The sequence below is a fragment of the Candoia aspera genome, chromosome 1 (genome assembly GCF_035149785.1).
Source record: "Candoia aspera isolate rCanAsp1 chromosome 1, rCanAsp1.hap2, whole genome shotgun sequence".
NCBI lineage: Eukaryota > Metazoa > Chordata > Lepidosauria > Squamata > Boidae > Candoia > Candoia aspera.
This window is the reverse complement of record NC_086153.1, coordinates 312521938-312538241: the sequence shown is the minus strand read 5'-3', so window position 1 is coordinate 312538241 and position 16304 is coordinate 312521938. Positions and strand designations below refer to the sequence as shown.

The 16304-nt window shown below is 39.6% G+C and overlaps 1 long non-coding RNA gene across 2 annotated transcripts in view; it reads right to left on the bottom strand.

Annotated features, from left to right (window-relative positions):
• Positions 1 to 2811: 2811 nt before the first annotated feature.
• LOC134488089 (uncharacterized) overlaps positions 2812 to 16304 on the bottom strand; it is a 122897-nt gene continuing 109404 nt past the window's right edge. For both annotated transcript variants that reach the window (XR_010066929.1, XR_010066928.1), the window contains exon 3: positions 2812 to 3471. This is a non-coding gene — a long non-coding RNA (uncharacterized LOC134488089). The remainder of the gene's footprint in view (positions 3472 to 16304) is intronic.

The window sequence follows — 16304 nt, the reverse complement described above, 5'->3', positions numbered from 1 at the left end:
CTTCAGAGTCTCTCTTGGAATCCTCTGAGACCAATGCGGACTCCTCTTTGCATGCAGTGGCAGTAGCCGCAGTGCTCTTGCACTTGACAGGTGAAGATTTTGCTGCTTTGGTCCCTGGCTTTGTGGTTGTGGCCGATCCAGCATGAGGGCAATCTGAAGCTCGATGTCCATCTTTCTCACATTTAAAACATGGTCCTCTTTTAACTCACCACTCTCTCTCTTCCTCCCACTGCCGACTTGGCTCTCTCATCCCTGCCTGTAGATTGGTTGGGGCTCTGGTGCTTTTCCCCATCGCTTGGGCTCATACCTGTCGCCTAACTTGGAATTGGGTGTTCTCTACTTCTCCTGCTAAGCAGATCCATTCTGTCACCGTGACGCAGCCTCCTCACCCCAATGCCCAGGATAGCAGCTCCGGTTGCAGCCTGCCTTTAAAGTAATCCACTTTGGTAGACTCTGACCAATCTGTCACCTTTCCTGCCAAAGCTTTACATTCCATCGCATATTCAGATACAATTTTGGACCCTTGCCGGAATTGCTGGAGAGCTCTTTTGGCCTGTAGCTTCACTCATGGGTCTTTGAAACATTCTCTCAAAGCTCTCATGAAGTCATCTAAACTGTGGAGTTCTGGGGCTGCCGCATCATGCAACTGCACTAGCCAGTCTGCCACTGGCCCCTTCAGCCTGGCCCCTACTAAATTCTCCTTAGAACTTTCCATGGGAAAGATATCCCCAAACTCTTCCATGTACGCTCCCACATTAGTCATGAAGAAGGACAGTTGCTGGGGGTCCCCATTAAACTTCAGCTGCAGCTCATGATGCCCACTTTTTGGGGGGGCAAGACTTACATGTCTGGTTATTGGCTCTCCCCAAGTTACCAAAGGTCTGCTGCTTTTTTGGGTCTCCAATGCTGGAGATGGTTGCCTTGACCCAGGAATTGGCTCAGGTGTGGATCTTTTGGATGACAGGACAGATTCTGCCTCCAGTTGATTTAACGCCCGATCCAAGGACAGTGAGATACTTTGGAGGATGGTTTCCATGGAGGCTACCCGGGCTTCTAAGTTTTGCATTCGGTCTGGTGTAGCATCTGGTTTGAGTTCAGAGTCCTTGGAACTAGACCCCCTGGTCTTTGGTTGCACCTCTGTGGACTGGCGAGGAGTCAGTGTGATTTCGTCTCCCACCCCTTCTTCCCAATTTTGGGTACTTCATCATTGATCTCTGGGTGGTGTCCATTCCACTCCCTGAAGATCTGGGTGACTTGGTGGCTGAAGCCAGGAGGCAGTTGCCTTGGAGCCTTGAGTAACATCTAAGGTAATCAATTCTGTATTCAGCTCCACCGTGCGGCTTTGCTGCAGTAAGGAGATTCCCACAGCACCTTCTGTTTCCAAATCTCCATCAGATCCAGTCACCGATCCAGCCACCACCTCTGGTTCAATCAGCTGCATCATTGTCTCTTCTCCCTTCACCAGAGTAGTTGGATTTCCCAGTGTTAATTCTGACATAGTTGTAGAATCTGGACTTTCTTCTGGGTATGTACATTGCCAGGTAGAGTCAGGTTGATGATTCACAACTTTATGTGATGACTTCCTACTCAGCTTACCATTAAATTTGTTTTATACGTGATAAAGTAGAAATCTCTTTAATGGAGTGTAGTGTGCAGCACAGAGAAAAAGTTGTGAATAGAAGTTCCCGTGCTTTCCACAAGTTAAACAGCCCAATGAATTCAGCCCCCTTCCCCTTCTTCGGTATGCAGCCCCCCTTTTCGTGCCAGTCCATTCAGTTCTGTGCAGATGTCTGCAACGGCTCTGCAGGTTGACCTTGGATGCCAGAGACAGTCCAAACAAGATGCTTTCATACTCCTGGCTTGTCCCCCCTCCCACTTCTATTGACTCTCAAGTCTCAACCTGTGTTGATTCCATTCATGCATGCGAGTTGGATCAGATGTTCTGGGAACATTTGATCTGGGAGCATGACAGCATTCCCCATCCTATACCTGCCCACTGAGTTCTCTTTCCTAAGTGAAGAACTTTGCATCTGTCTCAGTTAAATGGCCATCTGTAATTTTCTGCCACTTCTCTAAGCTATCACGACCTATCTTTTAGGATATTAGTTATCCCACCTATATTTAATAAGTGTTCCCTCTACCTCATCCAAATCATTAATAAAAAAAGTGACAAATATAGGGCCCAGTTGTGGCATCCCACTTAATACCTCACTCCAGTTTGATGAGGAATATTGATGAGCATTTTTAAACTACGATTTTCATTCCATGTATCCACTAACTAGCTTGCCTATCAGGATAGTATGAGCTATCTTACCTAATAATTTGCTGAAGTCAGATTTATTTCATGGGTACAGCATTCCCATAGAAGTTACCCATTCAAAAAACTGGAATCAGGCTAGTCTGGTAAGACCTGTTCTTGACAAATCCATGCTGACTACTGATGGTTAACATGCTGCTTTCAAGGTGCTTGCAGAGCAGTATTTTTATGATTTCCTTTACAATTTTCTCAGGTATTGATGTCAGATGAGTAGTCCTGTACTCCTCTGAATCTTTCTTTTTTCCCCTTTTTGAAGATATAGATAACCTTTGTCCCCCTCCAGTCATCCAGCACTACCAGTTCTCCAGGATTTCTCAAATATAATACATAAAGGGTTGTTTGGATCATGAATATACTCCTTTTTTATCAAGCCCTGGAGATTTAAACTTATCCAGATAAATAGGTATTCCCTGAACATGATTATATCAACCTGCAGCTTCAGGCCTGGTTTGTCCTGCCTTCATGGTGGCTTAGGTGGAATGTACCTTTTAGCTGGAGAAGACTTGGAGAAGTTCAGTTATTCTCCCTTTTTATCCTTACCTGTTAGCATTTTGCTGTCCTCACCAAGTGGCTGGTATAGAGATTATTTCCATTTGTTTAATTTTTTTAATTAACCCTTTAAGTCAAGAATTACAGGATTACAGGATCACTTCCTTTCTTTTTTTAAAAGTGCTGTAATATATAAAGGAACAAAGATTTAGAACCAAAGCAAACAGAAAACAATGTAGGGGAAGCATGTAGAGAATGATTGCCAGAATTCTTTCCAACCCCTTTACCAGCAGTTGCCATAGGAAGCATCAGTTTTATATTTTGTCCAATGAAATAAATGTGGTATATTTGTGTGTGGGGGGTGACTTGTGTTGCACGTGTGTTTGTGTGTGCTTATATGTGCACACGTTACGTGTGCCCAAGATGTATGCTCTACTGTGAGTCACGTGACCAGGGAGCTTAGAATGGGACAGTCAACAACATTCTGAGCTGCTGATCAACCGCATCTCCCACAGAAAGGCATTGTGGAATTTTTTTTCCAGATTTTTTTCCTCTGCAGCCATTGGCCTGATCTGGCCTATTTTCAGACTCAACTTCTCTTTTTCCATCTTCTCCTGCCACATCAAATTCCTCCCACTCTGTTCAGTTTTCAGAGAGTTATCCTGCTGATAGATAGAAAGACAGAGATAAACAAATACAATTTCTCTCCAGCATTCCAAGGGAGTGGAAAGAATAACAAAATAGGGAAAGCAAGCAGAATAGGCTTCTCAGATTCTTTCCAACTTCTTTACCACAAGGGACATGGGAGGCATCTGTATTTCCTTAAACATAAGAATATAAGCGTTGCCCTGCTGAATTGGAGCCCTGGCCCACCTAGTACAGCAGTCTGTTTCCACAGGGGCCAACCAACTGCACAAGGAAGGCCCCATGTCCCCCAGCACATGACCATCAAAGCTAATAGCCATTGATCCCCATGACTTCCATGAATTGGTCCAACCCTTTTTTTTTTGAAGCCAGCGGAACCAGCAGCCAGCACCAGCACATTTCTGTGTAACAAAGTAATGTATTGCCTCTCTGTGCGTGAATGTGTGTGAGGGAGGGGAGGGGAGGGAAGAGAGAGAGAAAGGTATAATGAAGATCAGTGCATATGTGTTGCCTCTGTCTCTCTGTGTGCATGCGTATCTAATCAGAGCGGGTGCAAATGTGTTGCCAGTGTGTGTGCTTCCGCTCTACCTGCATGTTGCATCTGCATTTTGGGGTGAACTGCATACAGTACACTTCACTCTGGATCACATGACTATGGAGAAAGGTGGTGGTGGTGTGGGTAGAACTGAGCAGTTAGCAACATTCCAAGCTAGCACCAAACTGCTTCTCCCTTAGGGATGCTCTGGGGTGTTTTTTCTCCTGGAATCTTTTTCTCTGCACCCTCAGCCATATTGGGGCCAGTTTTGAAATTGGTATTTCTTTTGCTGTCTTTCCCACCACACCAAATTTGATCCTGTTGTGTTCAAAATTTGGAGTCTTCCTGCTGATGGATCCTGAACCCCTTTGCATGATTTCTTTCCAACATTATGTTGGGTTGGAAATAATAAAAATGGGAAAAAAGAAGGACGCACAAAAAACATACATGCAGAAAACAGCTTCTCATTGTTTAATCACAGCATTAAACCTTGACCACGCTGAGTAATATTGATCAGTCTTTCCACTACATCTGTAAAAAGCCAGTTTGTAAGCACAGCATGAATACTGTACATATCAATCCAAGATTATAAATTTTAGGATGGCACTGTCTTTCCATTATAAAACAGTAATAATCTTTTCTATGCCTCATGTTTGATAGATCCATAGTTGTCCATATAATGGATTCTAAATTTTTAGTATATGTAATGTAATTACATATACATTTAGTATATGTAATTCAAAATCACATTCACATCTTTAAAAAAATTATTCTTTGCAAAACCATATTAAGGAACTTACAGCTATCAAACCAAAATGGGATGGTGGTGTGGCAAGCCCTTAGCATATGCACAAGGATTCCCTCCATTTGTACTTCCAGTATAAGCCAGCCCTTTTGAAACATTTTCTGAATTGTCCAATAAATATGGGAAAAAATGTTTTTTGCTGACTTAACATCATCTTAAGATAATAGGAAACATATGTTATTCAAGACCTTTAAACCCTATTTGTCTTATGAGGAATCCCAATCCTTTATTCCAAAATTCTTGGAATTCTTTGGAATACTTGTTAATTTGGAATCATCCATAACACATTTCAGTGCTTACAGTAACTCAGGATTTTTAGATCCTGCTAATGCATTTGGATTAACCTATGAAATCAAAAGGTTTTTTGATTGGATATACTGCAATACCATAATTTTAGATACCCCAATTCCTCTTGCAGTAATTTGAGTGCTTGAAAAACTTGATTGGAAATTAGCAGAACTGTAGTATTAAAACTCCTATTAGTCTATGAATTGAATAGTTTTACCTAAAATTTCCGGACTAGGATTATTCGAAAACGTATGTTTAACATATGAATAAAAGTCAACATTACACTTCCATTCTGAATTCTTTCAAATATGCCCTGTAGTCTTTAATATTGCAAATATGGTAGATATTGACTAAATTGTTAACTATCCAGAGTTATATGGGAGATGGATAGCCACATAAGTCTTTTAAATAAATAAACAAACAAACAAACAAACAAATAACCAACCAACCAACCTCAGTGCCAAGATATCATAAAGTAACTTTTTAATTGTACCCATAATGGTTTTGGGACTTGATCAGTTGGGTTAAATAAAAAAATGAAGTCGAAATACATGTCCAGTGATAAAGCCAAACGTCATGAAAGTTATAACTCTGTTGTCATAATTTTGATAAAGAAAATCTTGGGGTTTTATTTTTTCCATAAAAACCTTCCTACACGATCATTTTCTGCCAAATGTTTCTGCTACTTCCAATCCCTTGATTAAAACCTCCCCTTTTCATTGCCTTATGTTATTTGGCAATGAAATAGGGAAAATAATGCCCCCAGTAAAGTGTGTGGATTTAATAAACAAAACCATGATAGAAGATTAGAACTACATGTAATATTCTCTCATTCCATTCCTTACCATGTAGTGATCTTTGGGAATAATTCAGCATAAGCTGTGAGAATATATCTGTGCCCTTACCTAGAAACTAACAGAGAGGACTATGGGCTCATACCCATCACTTTTCACATAGATTACTGCACTGCCTTGTACATGGAGCTCCCTTTGAAGACTGTTGGAAACTGCCATTGGTATAAAATGCAGTAGCCCACCTTGTGCTGTGTGGGTGCTGCTATACACATAATACACTGCCAGTAGGCTTCTGAGTATCTAATTCTGACTGAGTACTACAGTTTTAACTTCTAAACCCCTATGTTGCTTGGCACCCAGGTATCTGCAGAATCATCTACTTCAGTCCACATGCCTTATGTAGAGATGTTGAGGGTTCCCCTGTGGGAGATTAAATGGGAAAGAACTAATGCTTCTCAATGATGGCCCCAATCCTCTGGAACAACCTTCACCTTCCTGAGGAAATTTGTTTAATGCCCTTTCTCTGATATTCAGAAAGGTAGTGTTCAAGCTCATCAACAGAACTTCCAGTGGTTAAGATCTTTGTGGAAAATATGTGTCTCCTTATGATGATTCATTGTTATGTACAGTATGTGTTGTTTCATTTTATACTGTAGTATAAAATAAGGAGTGCAATAAATAAATAAATGTAAATGATTAGGCTGATCTTTTCTCTAAAAAATGGGATTTATTCTAAATAGACATGCATAGAATCATGCTAAAACACAACAGTGTTAATTATCAATAACTATTTGATTGAGATGGATTGATATTTCTTGTATGGTATGTATCTTAGCCTTAGCCATATATATGTAAATCCTTCCGTATCTAACTATTAAAATGACAGAATGTAAAAATGATATTTACATTATTTTAAGCTTGTGTGGAAAGCGTTGCGCAAGACAGAAAAAGAGACGAAAAGAAGAAACAAAACATAATTTTGGTATTGAGAGACATCTTAATATTCCCTTATTAGCTGAAAGACTTGTGCACAAGGCTTTATCAGGCCTAGAGTCCTTCATTCTAATCATGTTGAAACTGATCTCTAAGAATGCCCAATGACTGGTGAAATTGCAGTGATGATTCATTTGGAGAAGAAGCTGAGATAATGCTAGGGTCAGATAAGCCTGGTTTGCGTAGAGAAGGGAGTTTCTCAACATTTTCAGGTAATTCTTTTTCACTGATGGGAAACATTTTGTAATCAATAAAATTGAAATCTTTGACTCTTAAGGAATCTCTTAACAGGATTAGACAAGCAGTGAGCTTCAGGCTACACAAAATTGCAGCCTTTCATGGACCTACTAAATATGTGCAAGGTATTATGAAAGATGCACCCAATGTTTTTCTCTGGATGAACATCAGTATTTTAAATTTGAAAGAGAAGTTTCACACTGAATTTGGCTCAACACAATGTGCTATGCTGTAATGTGGTTGCCTTGGTTTTGGCCTAAAGTATCAACCCAGGCTTGATGGTTTATAAACATGGCTTATGTTTGTTGTGGCCTAGTTATCTAACCATAGTCAAAATAATCCATGACTGCTTGACCATGGCCACCAAGTCTATGGTGGGTTTATGCTGGCAGAAAACACTTTCATTTTGCAAGGTGGGGAACTTGACTTATTAGTGCTTTTTACCTACTACAACTTTTTGTACCAGGTCTCCTAGGCTACAAAGTTGCCTTTTGATATTATGGGTATGGTGGTCTACTGTAGATAAAAGGAACTGACAATAATTTAATACTTCTACCTTAAATGAACAAAGCCAGTGGAGTGATGTAGTGGCTGAGTTGTTGAATGTTGAATTGGGATTTAGTAAGGCCTGCCATTGTTTCTCAGTCCTAGCTATTGGACCTGATGCTATATTTGTAAATAAATAAACAAACCTCTCTACCTACCTCATGGGGTTATTGTTGTGAGGATGAAATGAGGAGAAACTCTGAGAGGAAAGATAGAATATAAATGCAATAATAGAGAAATGAAATGGCTTCCAGACTTCGCACAACGCCACTATTGGTTACATCCGTATCAATCAACCTCTCTTTGAGGTCTAGATAATGTGTTTGTTCAAAGAGAGCGATGATCGCATTTTTCTTATAGCCATTTATGTGGGGATGTTACTATCCCCTCCAATGAATTATCTTCCTAGGATTTGGAAGACTGTTGTTCCAGCATGCTTCCAGGTCTTTGTGTAGCTGTGTGACAGCACATATCCTTTCCATGCAGAAGTTTCAGGTTCAGCCCTAGCCATTTTGGGAGAGGTCTGAGAAACCCTGAATGATTACCATCAGTATTGGTTGAGGGTGGGCAAACTTTTCTATCTGAGGGCCACGTTTCTTTTGCAGAAAGACACAAGGTAGGTCACACTGAAGCCAAAAATACCTCTCTGGTACTCCCCCCCCCCACTTTCTGGAACTCCTCTTACTGTACTCTCTTCTCTCTTACTAGTGGAAAGCAACTCTTCCTGGGTATTTGGAATCTCTTGCTTGCAGAACCCATTTGAAAGTAGGTCAAGGGGCACCAACTTTGCTGGGGTTGCTCTTCCTGGAGTAGACAGGAGGGAGCTGGACTAACAATCTGACTTGAGATAAGCAACTTTCTGTGAGACCAAAGAAGAGTACAAAACATGGTCATCTCCAATTCCAGATATTACAATAATGTATATTCTTATTGAAGTATCTTTTCCTAATTAAATTCTCACTGCGTGGTCCCAGTGCTTACCTGGTGCTTCACTGACAGAGAGTCAACTAATGCCTGCTATATTTTTCTTTAAGAGGCAATGGAAAATCTTTTTTTAAAAAATCTGCTGTCAAATCTTTTGAGTGCAGTAGAAATACACCCCCCCGTTTGAATATTCCAAACTCAGAATGACCATTTTGATATTCTGAGTTCAAAACAAAACACTATGTTTGAAAGTGTCGTCCTTCCAAATTTTTGTCCGAACATTGAGTGTTTTGTTCTATATTGTTTCAAAGGTTCCAGACTTGGAAAATGCATTAGCCAATAAAGCAACAAGGACAAACTAAGTCTCTGGTCTGAAGACAGGACAAAGGTGAGTAAGGTAATCACAAGTTCATACACTGGGACAAATCATTTTGGACATAAAAAGCAGATGTACTCCAGTCTGGTTATTAAGTTTACTGTTATTTTAACTTTTTCCTATGAGAAAGTTAGAGTTTGCAGGTTGTAACATCGTGGTCCCTATATATTCTATATGTGCTGTGCTTTCCTTTCTGACAAATTGCTAGATGCAAAAATATGCATTAAAGTTCCTATGCTGTTAAGTTTTCAGATTGCTGAATCATTGATTAGATTTATACTCCATGTGTCTGTTTATACAATACTCAAGGAAGACTACAGATATTAAAAATAAAAATTAGAAAACATAAGCATAAAAACAATACCATCACAATATTCAACAATAAAAAGTTTGGTAAAAGAGATGAGTTTTCAAATCAAATCAATTTTTATTCGGTCATAGACCAGCAAATAAAACAGAAGGTTCACATCTGATTAGAATAAAAGAAAAAAACACTTAAAATTCTAAAATCTAAGAAAAATTAGAAGAGATATTGCAGCATGCTGTACAAATTATAGAGCAATATTTAGCTACGGCCAATGAAGTAAAATCAGATTGGGCTGATAGAAACAGCTTGAGATAAAAAGAATCTGAACAACCTGGATGTTTAGTGAAAAATTGAGATAATAATTCCTGGCAAGCATCTTCATAGAGAGGACAGTATAAAATGATGTGTTCCATCCTTTCAATTACTCCTCTGCCACATGGGCACAGTCTTTGATCAAAAGGGATATTTTGATATCTCCCTTCAATAACAGCTGTGGGAAGGGCATTGAATCTAGCCAAAGATAAGGCCCTTCTAAATTTTGGAATCGTTCTGTAGCTAAGGTATCTGGCTGGTTGGAGATGTGCAGAATAGCCCCCTCAAATGTTTTTAGGTAAAAGTGATAAATCTGATTGTAGCTCTAAATTGATGACCCATTGTTTGAGGTCAGCTAGTGCACATTTATAGCCGAACAAGATGATGGCTGCCCCTGAAAAGCCATATAATTGCACTTTGGCGTGTAGTGCCTGGCACCAAGAAGACTGAAAGCTGTCAGTCATAATCAAAGGGGCCATGCCAACTGGAAAAAAGAAAGCTTATTCCAGTAAGAAAAAGTGTAAATCCAAGCATAAGTTTCTATTTTTAGTAGGCCAGCTTCATGGTAAAGCACCATGTTGGGGACAGAGTGAGGTACTTGAAAGATAGATCTTAGAAACTTGGATTGAACTCTTTCAAGAGAAAGGAATGACCTGTAGGGGCCAACTGAGTTCCAAAAAGGAGCTGAGCTTGGATCTTAGCTGAGAAAATTGTAAATGCTGCTGGTATATGTTGAGCTCCTTTGGAGAAATAGAAAGATTGTAGTGCTGACGCTGTTTTTTGTACATTCAGGCTGACATAGTCGGTGTGGAATTTGTGATTACCTGTGGCATGAAAAACAGTCCCCGAATATTTGAAGGTCTTATCTTGCTCTATTAAATGATTGTTTAGCCGCCAGACATGTGCCTTAGGGCACTTGGCAAAAACCATAACCTTGGTTTACAAGTAGTTTATTTCCAACCATTCTTCTCGGCAGTGCTCAGCAAGCATACAGAGCGCCTGCTTCAGGCCAATCTGTGTCCAAGAAAGCAACATGGCATCAGCTGCATATAAAAGAACAGAGATGTATCTATTTCCCAGTTTAGGGGGATGAAGAGATTGGCTATTCAGTTTGTCTACGAGAGTTAGTATATAGATTAAAAAGAAGGGGAGCTAGAATACATGCAATGTCCATATATATTACATTGGACCTTCATCTGAGAATTTTCATAAAGCTTATCTATAAGAACAAGTAATTTTCTATCAATTAAGGAAGAGCTCAATTTCTCCCATAGTTTGGCTCTAGCAATGAAATCAAAAGCACATCTAAGGTCAGTAAATGCTGCATAGAGTGTTGAGCGAGCTCCAGAGGAATATTTCTCAACTAGATGTTGAAGAGTTAAAGCGTGATCAAAGATTGAGTGGCCTTCTCGAAAGCCTGCCTGCTCATCAGCCAAGATATTCTCAGTTATAACCCAATCCAGAAGCTTATTGTATAAGTGTCTAGCATATAAGTTGCTAACCACACTGAGAAGGCTAATGGGCCGATAATTGGCAGAAAAATCTCTGCCTCCTTTTTTATAGGTTGGAATCACCAAAGCTAGACCCCAATCATCAGGGACCTTAGCATAGTTGTTAATATAGGTGAATAGGGAAGCCAAAATGGGGCTCACCAATGTAAATTGTTGCGAATGACCTCTGCTGGAATGAAGTCATATCCTGGAGCTTTGTTCCATTTCAGCTGTTTAATCAGGTTTATAATCTCAGAGCCTGAGACAGGGGGCCAGGAGGGGAGCAAGTGAGCTTCATAGTTTGATTCCCTCTTCCAGTGAAATGATTCCTCCTGTGTATACAATGATCTGAAGTGGTCTTCCCCAGCTGAAGCAGGATTAAGAGACGAGATTCGTAAATTAGAGGAAGCAGATTGGAGAGTTACGCATTTCCAGAATAAAGTTGAATTCTTAGAATGAGTAGCAGAAATTAGTTGATTCCAAGACTCTCTCAGAGCTTGCCTCTTCTTTGCCTGTAGCAGCTGTTTATATTTCCTCTTGAGGAGCAACAGATCCTGGGTTGAATAAGAGAGAGGATCATTTTTATATTCCTTAAAGCAGGAAATCAGTTGTTTCTTAGCTGCATGACATTCGCTATCAAACCAAGGTTGGTTGAAAGAGCACCCTGTATCCGATTTTGGCCTTGGGATAGAAGGAGCTTTAGAAGCAACAGTTGTTTTGATAACTGGACTTCCATATACTGGCTTACTGGAATCTAAAGGGCCCTCTTCAGGATCATTACAAGGGACTAGCAACTCAACCCTCTGCTCACCTGAAAATGCCTGATTTGTTTCGGCCATCTCCTTCTCATCCAATGAAATCTGGTGATGCAATGTTTTAGGTGTTATGAGCTCAATAAGTGGCTCAGCAATGGCAATAGTAGCCAGCAGAGTTTTCTTAAGACTGTCCAGCCTTTGCAAAATATCTTCTTGCTCGACCATGGGCAAGACTCCAAAGGCACTGATAAGAGCAGCCTTGTCCATATCCAACTTAGCCTCATTTTGCATATTCAGCTTATTCCCATGTCCTGACTTAGCCAAGGATGAACTGGGGGTAGGGATACTGTTGTTAGTAACAGGCTTGATGTTTGGCTTTGTTGTTAGTTGCCATTGAGTCATCTATGACTCATGGTGACCCTATGTATAACAGGACGAAATGCTGTTCGGTCTTGCACCATATGCCTGACTGTTCCAATGTTGCATCCATTGTTGTGGTAATTGTATCAATCCATCGCATTGAAGGTCTTCCTCTTTTCCACTGGCCTTTGACTTTATGAAACATGTCCTTTTCAAGCAATCAGTCTTTCCTGACGATGTGCCCAAAGTATGAGAGTCTAAGCCTAGTTATCTTCGCCTCTAGGGAACATTCTAACTGTATTTCTTCTAAAACTGATTTGTTTGTTCTTCTGGCAGTCGATGGTATTTTCAATAATCTTCACCAACACAATTTGAATGCATCAATTCTTCTTCTATCTTCCTTTTTTAATGTCCAACTTTCACAGGCACATATGGCAATTGAGAAGACCATGGCATGAGTCAGACGCACCTTTGTTTTTAAACTGACCTCTTTACTTCTGAAAACTTTAGATAGGTCTTTGATGGCAGATTTTCCCAGCATGATCCGTCATTTGATTTCTTGATTACTACTTCCCTTGGCATTGATTGTTGATCCGAATAGCCTGAAATTGTTGATGACTTCAATTTCTTCTCCATTTATTGTGACATTGTTTATTGGTCCATTTGTGAGTATCTTCATCTTCTTCACATTCAGGTGTAGTCTGTATTGCTGAGTACAATCTTGATCTTCATCAGCAAGTACTTCAAGTCTTCTTCACTTCCAGCAAGCAAAGTTATATCATCTGCATATCGCAGGTTGTTAATGAGTCTTCCACCAATTCTGATACTCCATTCTTCTTTGTACATTCCTGCTTCTCGAATTATTTGTTCAGCATATATATTGAATAAGTTGGGTGAAAGTATACAACCTTGCTGCACACCTTTTCCAATTTTGAACCACTTGCTATCACCGTTTTTCATTCTAACGACTGCCTCTTGGTATCAATGAAACAGAGGTAAACATCTTTCCAGTATTCTTTACATTCAGCCAAGATCCATCTGACATTAGCAATGATATCTCTCATACTGTGTCCTCTTCTATATCCAGCTTGGAGTTCTGGCAGTTCTCTGTCGATGTAAGGCTGCAAACGTTGAATTGTTTTCAGCAAAATTTTGCTAGCATGTGAAATTAATGAAATTGTTTGATAATTTCCACATACTGTTTGATCTCCTTTCTTTGGAATGGGTATGAATATGGATCTTTTCCAGTCAGTTGGCCAGGTTGTTGTCTTCCAAACTTCTTGATATAGAAGAGTAAGTGCTTCCACTGCTGCATCTGATGAAATATCTCAATTGGTAATCCATCAATTCCTGCAGCTTTTTTGTTTTTTGCCAATGCCTTCAGTGCAGCTTGAACTTCTTCCTTTATTACCAATGGTTCTTGATCATATTCTCCCTCTTTAAATAGCTGAACATTGACTCTTTTTTATACAGTGATTCTATATATTCCTTCCATCTTCTCTTAATACTGTGTAAATCAAAATCAAATCAAATCAAAAGCAGCAGAACTGAAGAAAGGAGTTACCCCTTCATCATGAAAAGCTCTAATTGGGACAATCTGAAGGGTAGCAAGAAAGGATTTCATTTTAAGCAGCATGTGTGGTATAGTAGATTGCTTAAAGGTCAGTAAAATTTGTTTACTGCCAGGCATGCTTGGAAACTGCTCAACTGTGCACAAATCTATTTGCTGCTGGTGGCAACGAAGAAGCTGTCCCAGAGAAGTTATGATTGCCCTTCTAGAAATCCAGCAAATGGAATTGAGGCTATTCTTAGATATATGAAGAACAACCTGATTTAATTGTAAAGAGTGGGTCAGTTTTGGTGGGGTGACTTCTTTGAGCACTTGCACACCTCCATTGGTAATTAGGTTGACATCTTTATTGGCTTGTGATTTATTATTCTTTTGCCCTAAGGGGTGTTGTTTAGCTAGGTTATCTGTTTGAGTTTGGGCTTCAATAAAGGCAGAGAGTCTTTCTGTGTGCTCTTGTGCAAAGACCTCAAAATCTCTTTTTAGCAGGTCCAAGTTGTTTTTAATGGAGGCTAATTGCTCAAACACTGAAATAACAGTTTGCGCTGTAAGCAAATATTGCTTTGCCATGAATTCGGTTGAGCCATCTTGTGCCAGCAGCTTTTCCCAGTCCTTGCCCTGTGCAATCTTGTTGTCATTTTCTTTAGAGGAAACTAGAGAGGCTAGTAAAATGAATGGAAGAGTGATGGGGGAGGGCTGACATAGATCAGACCAGTCTATTAAATCATCTTTAAGAGATGTAGAAAACTCCAATAGTTGCTGTTTTTCTATTTCTGTTTGCAAATCCCAATCGAGAGCCTCAAATTTATTGGAGGTGGGAATTGGGGAGTTTTCTTACTGTCTTTTTTTGTAGAAAAAGTTCATCAATTTTGGGTTGTTTTGCTGTCTTGGAAGAGTGCTGTGAGCCCAGACTAGCTCCATGATGCTTCTTCCTCTTCTCCATTCTCTAAATCAGAAGATTTTTCTCTTGTCTTTCTCCTTCCTTCTCACTGTCTAAAATCTGTCTTTTCCTCCGAGGAAGTCATATTGTGTAGGACAGGGTTCCTGGCCAGGGAATTTTGGGAGTTGAAGTCCACACAGCTTAGAGTTCCCAAGGTTGAGGAACCCTGGTGTAGGAGATGCCATTTGATTACTTTAATAGGTCTTGACCAGCTCTAAACTAGAGGCAGGAACATGAATCAAGAGCTTGCAAAAAAATTCCTCTCCCATTAGGCAGCCATGAACGTCCCCCAAGAGTTTTCATAATTTCCGTAAAGACTGGGAGAGTGTGGATCAAAGGAACTTCCTTGGGAGTGTTTTCTGTAGCCTGAGGGCCACATAGGAAAACCCTCTCTTGTTTAAGTGAGCTTTAAACAAAACAAATATAAAAACTATTTATTTGTTGAGCTCTGCAGTCTGGTTGCCAAATACAAAACATGTGCTTTGAGCATTAGGAAAAAACTGTAAATGAATATCCAGAGAAATGTATTTTTGGCCATTATGTTGTTCATGGACTATGCTGAAGTGAATCCATAGGCTTTGCTTCTTTGCTGGGGTCAGTTCTATGGCTGTATGTAAAGGCAAGCTAGTTGCAAAAAATATGCTTAACTGTTGCTTCCATGGTTTGCTATGGGATTTTAAAAACTGTTTAAACATGCTTCTAGAGATCATCTCCTTGGGCAATTTTTCTTTAAGTTAGCTTATTGCATATCATTCAGTATGTGGTATTCAGACCTAAACAACTAATGGCACAGTTTTGATTTTGCCTTACAAGCATGAATAAAGCACAATATGCTTTAAATCTTCCATGTCAGGATGCCTTAAGTATGTGACCTGTAAAACTCCTGCTTCTTTTCTCTTCTGACTTAACTCACTGTGTGGCCTTAGTTAATCCATCTTTCTCTTAGTCTCATCTTTCCATCAACAATATGAGATTGATCTACAGTAATTGATCTTTTAGGGGTATTGTGAAATTCATTTGGCAGCTAGTGTGGCTAATGTGTTAACCTGATTCATACATCATTCTAAGGCATGGTTTAATTAGCTGTGGATCGATTAAACTAGAATTGGATGGCTGTACAAACGTGAGGAATAAAAAAATAAATTAACATGTCACGCTCAACCACATACCACAGATATATCCACAATGGCTCTGGTAACATAAAGCTATGACAAAACCAAATAAAACATATAATGGTTTACAATATTGTATGAACCATGTAACAAAATTCCCTTGGGTATAACTACTTTGGTGCCATTCTTGATCTCATTAATACATAGAGATCATACTTCTAATACCTCTATGCGGAACAAGAAGCTGTCACTTATTGTTTCAGGAAAAAAGGGTTTAATGTTGATAATATATGTGTTATCATGCTCAGTGTATGTGTGTGCTGTTGATAAAAGAAAGAAATGTGCCAATGCGGCATGTATTTGCTGTGTGTAACCATTGGCTTTTAGCCATAGATACATGTGCTCAGATCTATGTGCTCAGCTGGTGTGTTTTGCTTATGTTTGCTTCTCTAGCAGAACCTAAAAATGAAGTGAAGGCATTTTGAAAGCAGAACTTCTAATGACTTTTTCTA